Source organism: Mustela lutreola, chromosome 6, assembly GCF_030435805.1.
Source record: "Mustela lutreola isolate mMusLut2 chromosome 6, mMusLut2.pri, whole genome shotgun sequence".
Taxonomy (NCBI): Eukaryota; Metazoa; Chordata; class Mammalia; order Carnivora; family Mustelidae; genus Mustela; species Mustela lutreola.
The window spans coordinates 154,315,892-154,328,959 of NC_081295.1; the positions used below are offsets into that span (position 1 = coordinate 154,315,892).

Below are 13,068 nucleotides of genomic sequence, written 5' to 3' on the forward strand. Positions count from 1 at the left end.
TGACTTCCCCAGTTGCAGAGTCTAGTACAAATCCCAGCCCTGAACCTGGGTGTGATCAATTAGAAGCAGAACCAGAAAACAGCAGCTTATATTCTGTTTTCCTGTTAAATCCTGTCCCTGTACAAACTCACATTTGCTTTTCTAAAAGGGTGAACCATTCAACCTTTGCCTCTATCCTGAGTATTTCTGAACTTCATTTTGTAAAGCTTCCTGAGCTTTTCCATATGAATAAGATACACTTGGAAGGAACTGAACTTAGTTCTGTTTGTTTCTAACGTCTAATTAAATGCTAATCCTATCCTCCAGAGGGCCCCTGTCCTTGGCCAACTTACACTGTACCTTCTCTTCCTTTCCTCGTGTTCTCCAACCAACTAGACAAACAATACAGAACCCAAGGGAGAACTCTGAACCCTCCTCTTCAGCTTTGCCTATAAAAGAGAAAAGCAATCTAGAAATCAAAGAACCAATTATTTGAAAAAGAGAAAACCAAACCACTGGTTTGTCTAATATTTTAACTGCTTCTGGACCAGCAGAGTGGTTGTGATCTCCTTCCAAGCTGAAAGTGCTTTATGAATGGCCACTTTGTGGGCATGACCTAGTATGTCCATGGCTCCAGCCTACGATGTAATTACGTAGGAGAAATCAAATCTCTGCCAGTGGTTTCCAAGTATTCCACAGGAGCCTACAATTCTAATATAGGTTCCCCTTTTTAGGAAGAAATTCTTGAGAGGTACCATTATTATGTACTATCATATGCCTACCATGGTGTTACGATTTATGGTAAGAAATATATATTTGGTCTTCATTCACCTTCTTGGCACACAACTCTTAAATCTTCTGGAATTTGCTAAGTGAGGAGAGCAATAATGGTGTCTTCTGTTATGCTGATGATATAACATTTGGAAAGCCCTTAGGTAGTCTAAGGATGAGGGCTAGTTGCCAGGAGGCTTACTCATGTGATTAGAGAGTGGGAAATTTCAGTCTCAACATTGCACCTCAACCTCCAAGGAGGGGAGAGGAGTTGCAGGTTGAGTCAATCACCAAAGCCCAGTGATTTTTTTAAAAGACTTTATTTATTTATTTGAGAGAGAGGGCACAAGCGGGGCTGGGAGAAGTAGAGGGAGAGAGAGAAGCAGACTCTCCGCTGAGCAGGGAGCCCAATGTGGGGCTTCAACCCCTAACTCTGGGATCATGACCTGAGCAAAAAGGCAGACACTTAACTGACTGAGCCCCCCAGGCATCCACCAATGGCCAATGACTCAATCAATCATGACAATATAAGGAAGCTTCCACAAAACCCCAAAAGGACGGGGTTTGGAGGGCTTCCAGGCTAGGGAACACATGGAGATCTGGGGGAGAGTGGTGCACTCAGAGTCATGGATGCTCCATGCCCTCTCCCCACACTTTGCCCAAAGCATGTCTTCTATCGGGCTGTTCCTAGCCTATTTCCTTTTATAATAAACTAGTAATCTGATAAGTAAATTGTTTCTCCAAGTTCTATGAGCCACTCTGAACAAATTAACGGAATACAAGGAGATGGTTGTTGGAACCTCAAATCTATAAGCAGTGGGTCAAAAGCATGGGTAAGAACCTGGTTTTATGACTGGTGTCTGCAGGGCGGGGAGGGAGTTTGTTAAGACTGAGCCCTTAACCTGTGGGATCTGAAGCTAACCCCAGGTAGAAAGCATCAAAATTGAGCTGAATTATAGGATACCCAGCTGGCATGGGAGAAATCCTTGATGTGGGGGAAGGGGCTATACACTGGAATTGGGTGCAGAATCATACCCATCAAAAACACACTGCTGGCGAGGATGCGGAGAAAGGGGAACCCTCCTACACTGTTGGTGGGAATGCAAGCTGGTGCAGCCACTCTGGAAAACAGCATGGAGGTTCCTCAAAATGTTGAAAATAGAACTGCCCTATGACCCAGCAATTGCACTATTGGGTATTTACCCTAAAGATACAAATGTAGTGATCCAAAGGGACACATGCACCCGAATGTTTATAGCAGCAATGTCCACAATAGCCAAACTATGGAAAGAACCTAGATGTCCATCAACAGATGAATGGATCAAGAAGATGTGGTATATATACACAATGGAATACTATGCAGCCATCAAAAGAAATGAAATCTTGCCATTTGCAACAACATGGATGGAACTAGAGCGTATCATGCTTAGCGAAATAAGTCAAGCAGAGAAAGACAACTATCATATGATCTCCCTGATATGAGGAAGTGGTGATGCAACATGGGGGCTTAAGTGGGTAGGAGAAGAATCAATGAATCAAGATGGGATTGGGAGGGAGACAAACCATAAGTGACTCTTAATCTCACAAAACAAACTGAGGGTTGCCGGGGGGAGGGGGTTGGGGAGAAGGGGGTGGGATTATGGACATTGGGGAGGGTATGTGATTTGGTGAGTGCTGTGAAGTGTGTAAACCTGGTGATTCACAGACCTGGGGATAAAAATATATGTATATAAAAAATATATGTTTATAAAAAATAAAAAATAAAAAAAAAAAAAATAAGAAAAAAAAAAAAAAAAAAAAAAAAACACTAAAGTGAAGACTAAAGCACCCACTACCAGAAAAATTAGATTAACAGATTCTGAGACTTACTTCCATTGAATGCTTCCTCCTACCTAAACATTTAGGCACACAATTTTGACTTCAATTTTCCTGGAACAAAACTGATAACCCATTTTAACTAACATGCCAAATTTATTTCTGAAACACACAAACTAGCAAAGGTTTATTTGAATCCATTGATTGTAGTCTGCAAGTGAATTATGAAGTCAAGATATTCAACTTAAGTCTAACCTTGCATCTAAAAATTGGAAATGGTGAGGCGCCTGGGTGGCTCAGTCATTAAGCCTCTGCCTTTGGCTCAGGTCATGATCCCAGGGTCCTGGGATCGAGCCCCACACTGGGCTCCCTGCTCAGTGGGAAGCCTGCTTCTCCCTCTCCCACCCCTCCCCCCGGTTTGTGTTCCCTCTCTCACTGTCTGTCAAATTAATAAATAAAATCTTAAAAACATAAAAATTATAAAATTAAAGAAATAAATAAAAATTGGAAATGAAATGTTATACCCTAAGATTGTTTTGTTTTCTTTTACCTAAAACAATCCACTCACCAACCAACACAAATGCACGGAAATCCCAAAAGGCACATGATCATCACTAATAAAAATGACTGGAATGCATTTTATTCATGTAAAAATATGACGTAAATGCTGAATAATTATAAGTCATTATTTCAATCTGATTTGAGAGGCAAAGCATCTCCATTTGGCAAGACTTGTCCTCTGCTCCTGGTCACTGAGCAACCTTGAAATTCACTATCAACAATGACTGGCATCTTATTCACAAAAGCTTTCTTATTTTCAAGTTATAAGATTTTATGTCAGTATGGAAGAGTTCTTATTTCGTCCACCTCATGGAAGAGTCCCAAAAGTTGAGACAGTGAAGGTCAGAAATATTTTCTAGGAAGGAGAAAACCAACTTGGTTTCCATGAGCAGGATAGAGCATTCCTCCAGAGCAGGACCAGCTGGTGTATGAAAGTGAGTTCAGTGAGCCAATCCTCCACAAATACAGACTATCCATTAGCACAGAATATATTAAACTCCATTTTACCTCAAAGCTAAAGACTACATCTTTCCCTCATAAAGAAGTCCTGTGTTCTCTCAAGTATTACAGTGATTTTCACACTGTGTTCTGAAGGTCCCCAGGAGTGCGGCTCTGAGTCAGAATCATAGACGGGATCTTCCTCATGCAAATACAGACCATGCCTGGGAGACCTCATCGTGAGAAAGCCGCCCTCTCAACGTGAGACTTGGTGCAGATGCTGGAAGGGGTGGCTGTCAAGGGCTGTGCCTCCCTCACCCTCCTACCCACCAACCACGCTCATACATGTATTTGCATTTCCGGTCTAGGCACCTCCATTCAGAAGCCTCCTTGTGTGTGTTGGGGCGGGAAGGGCTGCTCTCCATTCCCCTCGACCCCAGGCCATCAAATGGCAAGAGGCTTTTATCTGGGGGCTCCTGGAGCAGTGAGACCATCCCCTGCCTCCATTTGTGCTGATCCATCTAAATGGTCATGCCGTTTTGGAAAGCCAAGAGCCCAGCATAACCACTCAGGTTATCAATCATGACAGACCACTCTCAGACCAGGGGGGGCTCAGCCATCACAGTAAAGGGGATCCTAAGACTGTATCAAAGTTGTAAAGAACATGATGGGCATTAACACATATCGTTACCAGAATGTTCCATTCAAGGAGAGGGAAGAGGTGGAAGCATATCTTATATGGACTCAGTGATTAACGGACACGAGGGTTCTTCCTAACACCATAATTGGCACCACATCCCAGTGCCTACTGTTGACTGAATACCCACATTGCAAACACACACCAGACCGGAAATCCTCATACGTTGTCAGAATTAATCCTTTCACAAAACCTTGAAGTATAATCCCCATTTACTGATGAAGAAACCGAAACTGGAAGGGATTGAATAATATTTCCAAGGCCACCCAGTCAATGAATTCCAACACCTTGACCAGTTTTATTACAGTCTATGCTTTCAACTCCTACTCAATCATTCCCTCCCCACGAACATTCCAACCTGCACCACCCAGAAATAATATCTGTTCTATTACTTGTCCCTTGTACGGGGCACCTGAGTAACAGATGACCCACAAAAGAGTATTTCCAGATAGTCAAAGCAAACTAGTTCTGACATGCTCAGATGTATGCAGGGAAACAAAGCCAACAAACAAAAACAAAACCCAAGGACCCAACCAAATTTTCAACCAGTCCCGGACCCAACCCATATGTGAGGTCTTTTTCAACTTTCTACCTAACCGTCTCCTCTCCGAGAATGAAGAGTGAACAGGAGGTCCCATCAGCAAACTGCAGGAACATCTGGTTTGACTTTTCCCCTAAACCAGTGATCACGTTCAGTTACTCCCCCCACATGCTCTTGCTTGCTGTGTGATCAAAAACTAGGTCTTCTGATTGTGACAATAAACTACAAAGATGTTAAAGAGCGGTCTGTGGGTTTTGAACACGCTATCATGAAGTTTCTACTGACCTGTATTTTAATGAATTCACTGTTAAGATCCAAATCCCAGAAAACATGACACACGATTTCTCCCTTCTGCCCCCAGGCTCACCCGAATACCTTGACAGCACTTTCTCACTCCCAGCCCACTCCAAGATGCTTATATTTCAGAAGAGAATGTAAACTTGAGGCAGCATAATACTTATAAAATTAGCCCACTGCCCAGCTCTTTCTCACTTGAGTTAATTTGCATCTGTGAGCAATTAAGCCAAGAAGGTATATTTCTGTGTCCCCGTGTGTGCCTCGTCTGTCATTTGTCAGTATGAATTCATGGTTAGCCACTGCCCAGAAAGGAAATCTCTTCCACTTCTCCACGGCTTTCAGGGTCAGTTAATAGAGCCCCATCTAGTTGCTAATCCACTCAGCTGAAATTCAGTGAACTGTCACTGTAAGTGGCTTAAATGGCAAGTTTGCAACCTACTGGGACAGGTGTCATACATTCTCCAAGCTCAACCCAAGTACAGATGCTCAGCACAAGTCAGGGCACAGCCGACTTACCTGGCGATGGCCGCGGATGACTAGCTGTTAGAGCAGAGACACCGCCAGTGTGAACGACCCTGTCCCGTTTTCTCAATCCGCCAGCTCGGTTTTACGATTGGCGGTTGCAATGCCCATTTCTTCTGCCTGAAAACAATAAAAATATCCGAGTCAATTCTAGCCAGACTGGCCTGTATCTTTCCTTATGGGACTCCAAGACCATACGAGGCAACAAGCACAAGAAAGTGGAAGCAGAACCTCTACCGAGCCTGGAGTGAGGGGACCCTGCTCGGCACCTCTCCGACACAGGATGCAGGAAGAACCCTCAACGTCCTCTAGGCTCTGTCCCCTAGGATGGTGGAGAGCAGAGGTCAGTGAGGCAAGGGACACGACTCCAGACAAGGAACATTTGTGTTTGTTTGTTTGTTTGTTTGTTTTTTTAATTTCTATTAAATGGCCGATTTTTTCCATTTTTATTATTATTTTTATTAACATAGAATATATTATGTGCCCCAGGGGTACAGGTCTGTGAATCATCAGGCTTACACACTTCACAGCATTCACCAGAGCCCATACCCTCCCCAATGTCCATCACCCAGCCACCCCATCCCTCCCCCGACCCCCAGCAACCCTCAGTTTGTTTCCTGAGATTAAGAGTCTCCTATGGTTTGTCAGAACGTTTGTACTTTAAAAAGAATTTCCTAGGATGACACTGACTCCAGCTCTCTAGAATGCTGGCACCTCAGGAATCTTGGTATCTCTGCAAACTCTTCCACAAAATAACAACAATAATAATAATGATGATGATGATGATAATTTTAAAAATTACATTATTATAATATAATGCTATAATACAATAATATTATAATAAATATGATTGTTGTTATTATTATTAATGGAGCCCTTACTCAGTGCTAGACATTATACTTACTGTTTCATTCACATTATCTCATTTTATCTTGCAACCCCAGCAAGTAGGCGAGAATCCTACCTGTGAGGCAGCAGATCAAAGCAGTAAGGGGATGGGCTCTGCCCCCTAGTAGCTCTATCACCCTGGACCTCACGGGGTGATTTTTGCAATTTAAGGTGTGGACCTGTAGAAAGCCCTCAGTCTGACTATGATCACTGCCACACCATCAGGGGTTAACTGGGAGCCGCAGAGCAGGGACCAGGGCAGTGGATGTGATCCAGTGGCTCCAATGAGACCCAGCTCTGAAGAGTCTAGTCTTCACTGCTAGTCAGAAAGCTGCCATATGCGAGCAGCCCTCATCAGACATGGTAGCACAGATATTCATCCTTCATCTGCTGTGAAGGTAGCCATCTACAGACCAGCAAAAGACAAGAGGGCGCCATTTCTCTAATAATGCCAAAACCAGACCCTTGTTCCTAGGAAAAGAAGGCACCCACAGTCCCTGTCCTTGTGCTCAAATTCTGACCCAGTGGCAAATGTCTATTCAAGATGAAGTTCCCTCAGTAAGACAGATACAGTTCTTGTCTTATCTGGGGTCCCCTAGAAGCAGAGCCTGAGACAAGGGTTTGGCAAACAAGATTTTTTGAGGGGGGGTCGGTGCTCCTGAAAATTCCTGAAGGGGAGAGAGAGAGAATCAGGCTAGGGAAAGGAAAAAACTGAACAGGGATGTAGTCTCAGATCAAGGGCAGCCTCAACCTGGACCACAGAGGATTCTAGAATATAAATCACATCACAAAGTTGTCCTCACCTTGAAGCGAGGGGCCCGGTCGTTTGCACCCTCCTATCAGTGAGTCATTAGCCATGAAGAGCTTCCAGGGTGAATGACAGCCAAGGGTAGTTCTACAGGAGGGGCAGAGGAGGTTGGGTGATAAGCCCTGGACAGCCAATCCCCATGGCAGCTGGGTGACTGGACAGGGCCGCAAAAGCACCTACTACATTCCTGTCAGGCACGGAGCTATAGAAACAAAGTTATTGCCCCTCACACCCTTTACACAAGTAGACTCCATAAAGAAAGAGTTTAGCACAGAGGATTAAATGGCTAATTTGCCTTCTTATATTTTAAAACCACCAACATAAAATCTCTGCATCTCAAAGATCAACCCAAGCTAAGCAGACTCAGCAGGGTTCTTTGTTTTGGGGGAGACATGATAAGTTGGAGCTCATGGCCACAAGAAGTTCCAGCTAACAGTCTTCTTGCCCATCCCCTGAATAAACCAGTTGTTCTGGCTTAGCTCTGCTGAAATGGACACAGGCTAAAGGAAATCGCTTCTGACGCTTATTGGCAGAGAAATTCAGGGTAAGGAAGAATGTTCTCAACCTTCCTTCTCTAAGGAAATTACAAGAGTGAGACAGTTCAGTTACAGGAGTGTAATTAATGTTACTAAATCACCGTTGGGGAATGATTATGCCTTGAATTTAGAGGTCACCTCCCCACAGGGATTCACGAAGGAAAAATCCTTCCCTTACATGGTCTTACTCATCTTGACGGCACCTCCTGTGAGACAGGCTGACAATCTGCTGTAGTGTGTGTGGCCTTCCTGGGCAAGCACACACATTTAATTTAGCATCCCCTGATGCTTCTCCTAGAGAACTGGCTTCCTGCACGCCTTTTTGCATCATGCGCAGCTCCAGCTTTGAAGACGTGTGACCTGCACAGTTGCACAGGGCTCCGCATTTAGAACTTCAGATGCTACCTTCCTGGAACTCCTAATAATTTTTAAATAAGGGGCCACATGTTTCCATTTTACACCGGACCCCACAAATCTTACAGCCCTCCTTGGGTGCCTAGCTTCATCTGAACCTGGGAGGTCTGTAAGAAACGGTCTCAGCAAGCTGACTATGGCATGTAACCTCTCCGGGGATTGTGCATCCCAGGGATGTGGTAGGCATTAGCCCTGCCGATCACAAATTTTGGGTTCTTCTTGCAGAACAAGGTAGAGATTGGCCTGGAACTTGCTGTTGATAAAATGTGAGCAGACTGTGATGATGCCACATCTGGGCAAAAGGTTTAGAGGCCAGAGCTCCATTTGCCACATCCCCTTTCTCCTGCCTGGATCACTAAGATGGAGCTTCTCTTGGCGAGTCCCTGAGAGAGATAGAGCCTGCAGACAACCTGCAAGGAGCATGTTCTACGAGCTAGATAAACTGCGGTTTGAAGCCACTGAGATTTGTTTTTTTCCCATAATGTGGCCTATCCTGATAGACACAGAGGATGATAAGCAGATTCTCAAAACATCCTTCGCAATACTTAGAGACAGAGCTGGGGAGAAAGAGCAGGGTGCGAGGCAACGATGTTTCCCATAATGGAGAAGGCTCCTACATAAAGGGAGGGATGGGTGGGAGCCCTACAGGCTACTGTTGAATTTATTTAGTCCTACTATTCACCACTGGACACAGAAAATACAGCATTAACAGGGTTCAACAACAAATCAGTTGTGTCACAGGAAAAAAAAAAAAGTGATACAATTTGTATGTTCTTCCATCCCTGCCATTTTGTTAGTCAAACACTTGACAAATGCAAATTGCTCCTTTCTGAGGGATGAGGAAAAGAGGGAAAGATAAAATGATCCTAAAAGACCCCAAAAACTTTCCTGGGGCTGACCAGTGAGGCTCAGCAAATACAGAGTATTTGAATGAAATGTCTGATTTGATATTTGTCTCTCTCCTAAGCAAGGAAGTCAAGGTCACTGTGAGGGTACAGTAACCTCTGGAACAGCTCTGTAAAGAAGGGTCTTGTCCTGCCTGCAAGCTGTAGCAGCTGCTGAGTTCTTTTATTCATGACCAATGATTCCAGAATGATTAAACTAGCATTGTAAATGTGCAGTCTATAGCAGCTGAGTGACAAGGATTAAGCGAGGTTCAGATTAAAATGCTAAGTGAGTTTGTCCCAAGATCAAGCCAGATAAATGGTTAACACTAAGAAAATACATGCTGAAGAAGAAGTGTAAAAACAACCACCTAGAGAAAACCTCAGAATAACAAATTGTACCAGAGAAAGTGTCTTGAATGGTAAGTAAGCCAGCGTGGGCTGAAATTACCTTTTTGAAAGTACAACTACTCAACGATATTTAGGAAAAATATACAGCAGACCAACAACTTAATCAGCATGCATGTTCACAGCAGATTTGATTCTGAGGGGAATGTGCCACCTTGGCATGAGGATTATTTTGAACTGAAGACAATCAAGGCCCATAAACTCAGGAAGAGATTTTAACTTTGTTCTCAACTACCTGTAAGAATTTAGATAGAGGGCTATCACCAGAGACAACTACAGAGTCTGGGCCAGTTGTGGTCTGCTGTGGGGAGCTGGACAGGGCCTGCTTGGTCAAAGCCCTCTCCATGTCCTGCTCTCTCCCACTGGCATGGCAAACATCTGTTTATCAAACATTTGCTCTTCCCATCTTCCTGTGAATTGTCTTCCTTTCCTTTGAAGCTCCAGAACCCTATTTTGTTCCTTAGCCCAGGATGGCATATAAGCTACTTGGCCTTGAGTCTCACATTCTGGGGCTCCCATATGTAAGAAATTAAATTTTTTTCTCCTATTGATCTGTCTAGGATGTAATTCAGGTAACAGACCAACCAAAAGAACTTGTAATAGTAGAAGAAAAAATTTTCCTCCCCTACAGTTAAAAAAAAAAGGGGGAGGGTGGAAAATACTAAAAATCTATTTCATTGACACAATAAATATTGATAAACAAATTTCAGAACAAAATATAAGTTGGAAACCAAAAATTATTAGAACTGCTAGCCTTCCTACTACAAAAGAATAAGAATGCTTTGCATCACGTAGAGTTTTTCTCCCAGGAAAGCCACAGTCAAAAGCCAAAGTGAATGTAAATTTATTATTTACCAAATAGTAGCATAACAGAATAAAAAGAAAACACCATGAGAAAAAAATCTGCACCCACTGCATGAGTAATGCCCTGAAATGTTTCTGTATAATGAATAGAAATAAAATCACATACCCTTTTGCCTTTAATGACATTTAAAGTAATGAGACATTGATGAAAAATAGGGTATTTGAATTGATACCTCAAACCTCTCTATCTGTGGCTTTCTCATCTTCTCTAAATCATCTCACATTCCATGGAACTTAATCCCACTGGTCTGCAGGTCTTTGCTACAACCCGCATTTTTGCCTGGGAATTTCCCCTGTTGATTTCATGGGAACAGTTCTTCTCAGACTCATCAGACAATCTTTTTTTTTTTTTTTTTTCCCTCATCAGACACTCTGATATGTGCTCCTGAGGGCTGAGTACATACACCTCTCACTCATGAAGCACTGAAAAGAAACAGTGGAATGGTGGTTCTCTTTGCACACTTGGTGACAAATGAGGAACACAGACGTGGCCAGGATAAGATAACTTGGAGACCCTACAGGGTACAGTGCTTAAGAACAAGGGCTCCGAGTCCATCCAACCTAAGTGCGAAATTCCTGTTGCTCTAGTTTCCACATCTGTGGCATGGGGATGGTAATAACACAAAACACCTCATAAGCCAAATAATCTTTGTACAGAACTTATGGACTATCTTTCACATAGGATGTCAGCAATATTGGCATTGTGATTACAGTGAATTCTCTCTCTGTGAAAAATCGAGAGACACACAAAGGCTCTTGGCTCCTCCCACCCTCCTTGAAGAATCACAGATTTCTCCTTATGTGCTAAGGATACTGATATAAAATAGGTGAACAGATGTGGCTGTCCCAAAATTGGACAGAAAGATAAAATATAGAATGTTGAAGAAAGGTCAGAAAGAGGCAGCTGCACAGGAAGATTAAGTAGAAAACAATATTTAAGGTCCAACCCCTGATGAGGTGTTAAATGGCCGGTGGGAGCGATCCCAGCTGTAATCCAGTTAACATTTAGCACCTAATTATCACTTCTCAGCAGCGTCCAGACTAGATAATTGTGAACTGCAACCTCCGAGCTACACAGGAAATGTTTGATGCTACTAAGCTGCAGATTCAATCATTTAACAGGCACTGGCTATCCAGGAGCAAGTAACAAGAGCTGTAGAGTATTATTACTCTACTTAACCAGTAAGGCATCATCTCTCCTTGGGCTCTAGCCCACAGTTCAGCTGATTTTCACCAAACAAGAAGTGGATGATTTTTTTTTAAAGGTTTTATTTATTTATTTGAGGAAGAGGAGAGAAACACAGCATGAGCAGTGGGCGGGGAGCAGAGGAAGAAGCAGACTCCTCTCTGAGCAGGGAGCCTGATGTGGGACTGAGTCCATTCTAGGACCCTGGGATCATGACCTGAGCTGAAGGCAGATGCTGAACTGACTGAGCCACCCAGACTTCCAGATGTGGATGATTTATACCAAGATTTCCTTCTAAATTGCCTTCATGATCAATTTCCTCATCTTTCCAATCTTCTAAAAATAATTTTTTTTCTAAGTATCTCAAAAAGACACCTGCTGAGGGGGAACTAATAATGACAAAACACAAGTCCTACTCAAAAGAAGCTCTAATATGAAATTTTAATAATGAACACTAAGGGAAAAGGTGAAGATTTTCCATATAATCCTAAAAGCAACCAAAAAAAAAAAAAAAAAAGGTGTGAGAACACAGAAGGCAGAGCAATTAAATCTGCAATGCTATTTATGTCACGTCTCAAGAATAAGTAGGAGAAAGAAAAGACTTTCTGGGCAGAAGGAAAGGCAAATAGAACAAGACTTGGGATGTGTGAAGTGGGAAGTAGGAAGTTTGTTGCATGTGACGCAGATCTGGGGGCGTGACGCTGGAGAGATGGGCAGGGGATGTGGAGAGAAACAGGATTTGAGGAATGTGGTTAAAGAAACCTAGACATTTGGATTTAAGGCTGTAGGTATTGGGAACCAATGGTGAATTGTCTTTCAACTCTGTTTTCTTTTTTTTTTTTTTTTTTTTAAGATTTTCATTATTTATTTGACAGAGAGAGAGAGAAAGAGAAAGAGAGCACAAGCAGGGGGAGCAGAAGAGGGAGAAGCAGGCTCACCCTGAATAGGGAGCCCAATGCAGGGTTTGATCCCAGGACCCTGAGATCATGACCTAAGCCAAAGGCAGACACTTCACCAACTGAGCCACCCAGGTGTCCGTTGTTTTTGTTTTCAAGATAAGAAAGTGACACAAAGAGCTGTTCATTTTGAAACATGACAGTAGGTTCAGAGGATATAGTAGAAAGGAAGGGAATGGGAATGATAAAACCAAGTAGGACATGGTTGTGACGGTCCAGGGAGGAAAGGTTGGGCTTGTGGGTAGTGGAGAGGGGAAGACAGGACAATTTCAAAAGACATTTATGAGATGCAACCCCAAGAAACTAGTGATATTGGATGTCTGGGATGAAGAAGGGAGTAAGTTAAGAATATATTTGCAGTGAGTCATGGGATGAAAACCATACTGTGGCGCAGGGAGGAATGGAAAAAGAGAAACCCTCGCAAGCAGCTTCAAGGGAATGGGAGTTTTTCCCTCATCTCCTTTATGGAGAAGGTCCATATCCTCAGGAAGACTGCGTGGGAG

General features: G+C 43.1%; 1 long non-coding RNA gene across 1 annotated transcript in view; it reads right to left on the reverse strand.

Moving 5' to 3' along the window:
* Window positions 1-5,621: 5,621 nt before the first annotated feature.
* The window catches only part of LOC131833290 (uncharacterized), a 38,619-nt gene continuing 31,172 nt past the window's right edge, over window positions 5,622-13,068 (reverse strand). Inside the window, exon 3 of the long non-coding RNA XR_009354379.1 lies at window positions 5,622-5,741. This is a non-coding gene — a long non-coding RNA (uncharacterized LOC131833290). The remainder of the gene's footprint in view (window positions 5,742-13,068) is intronic.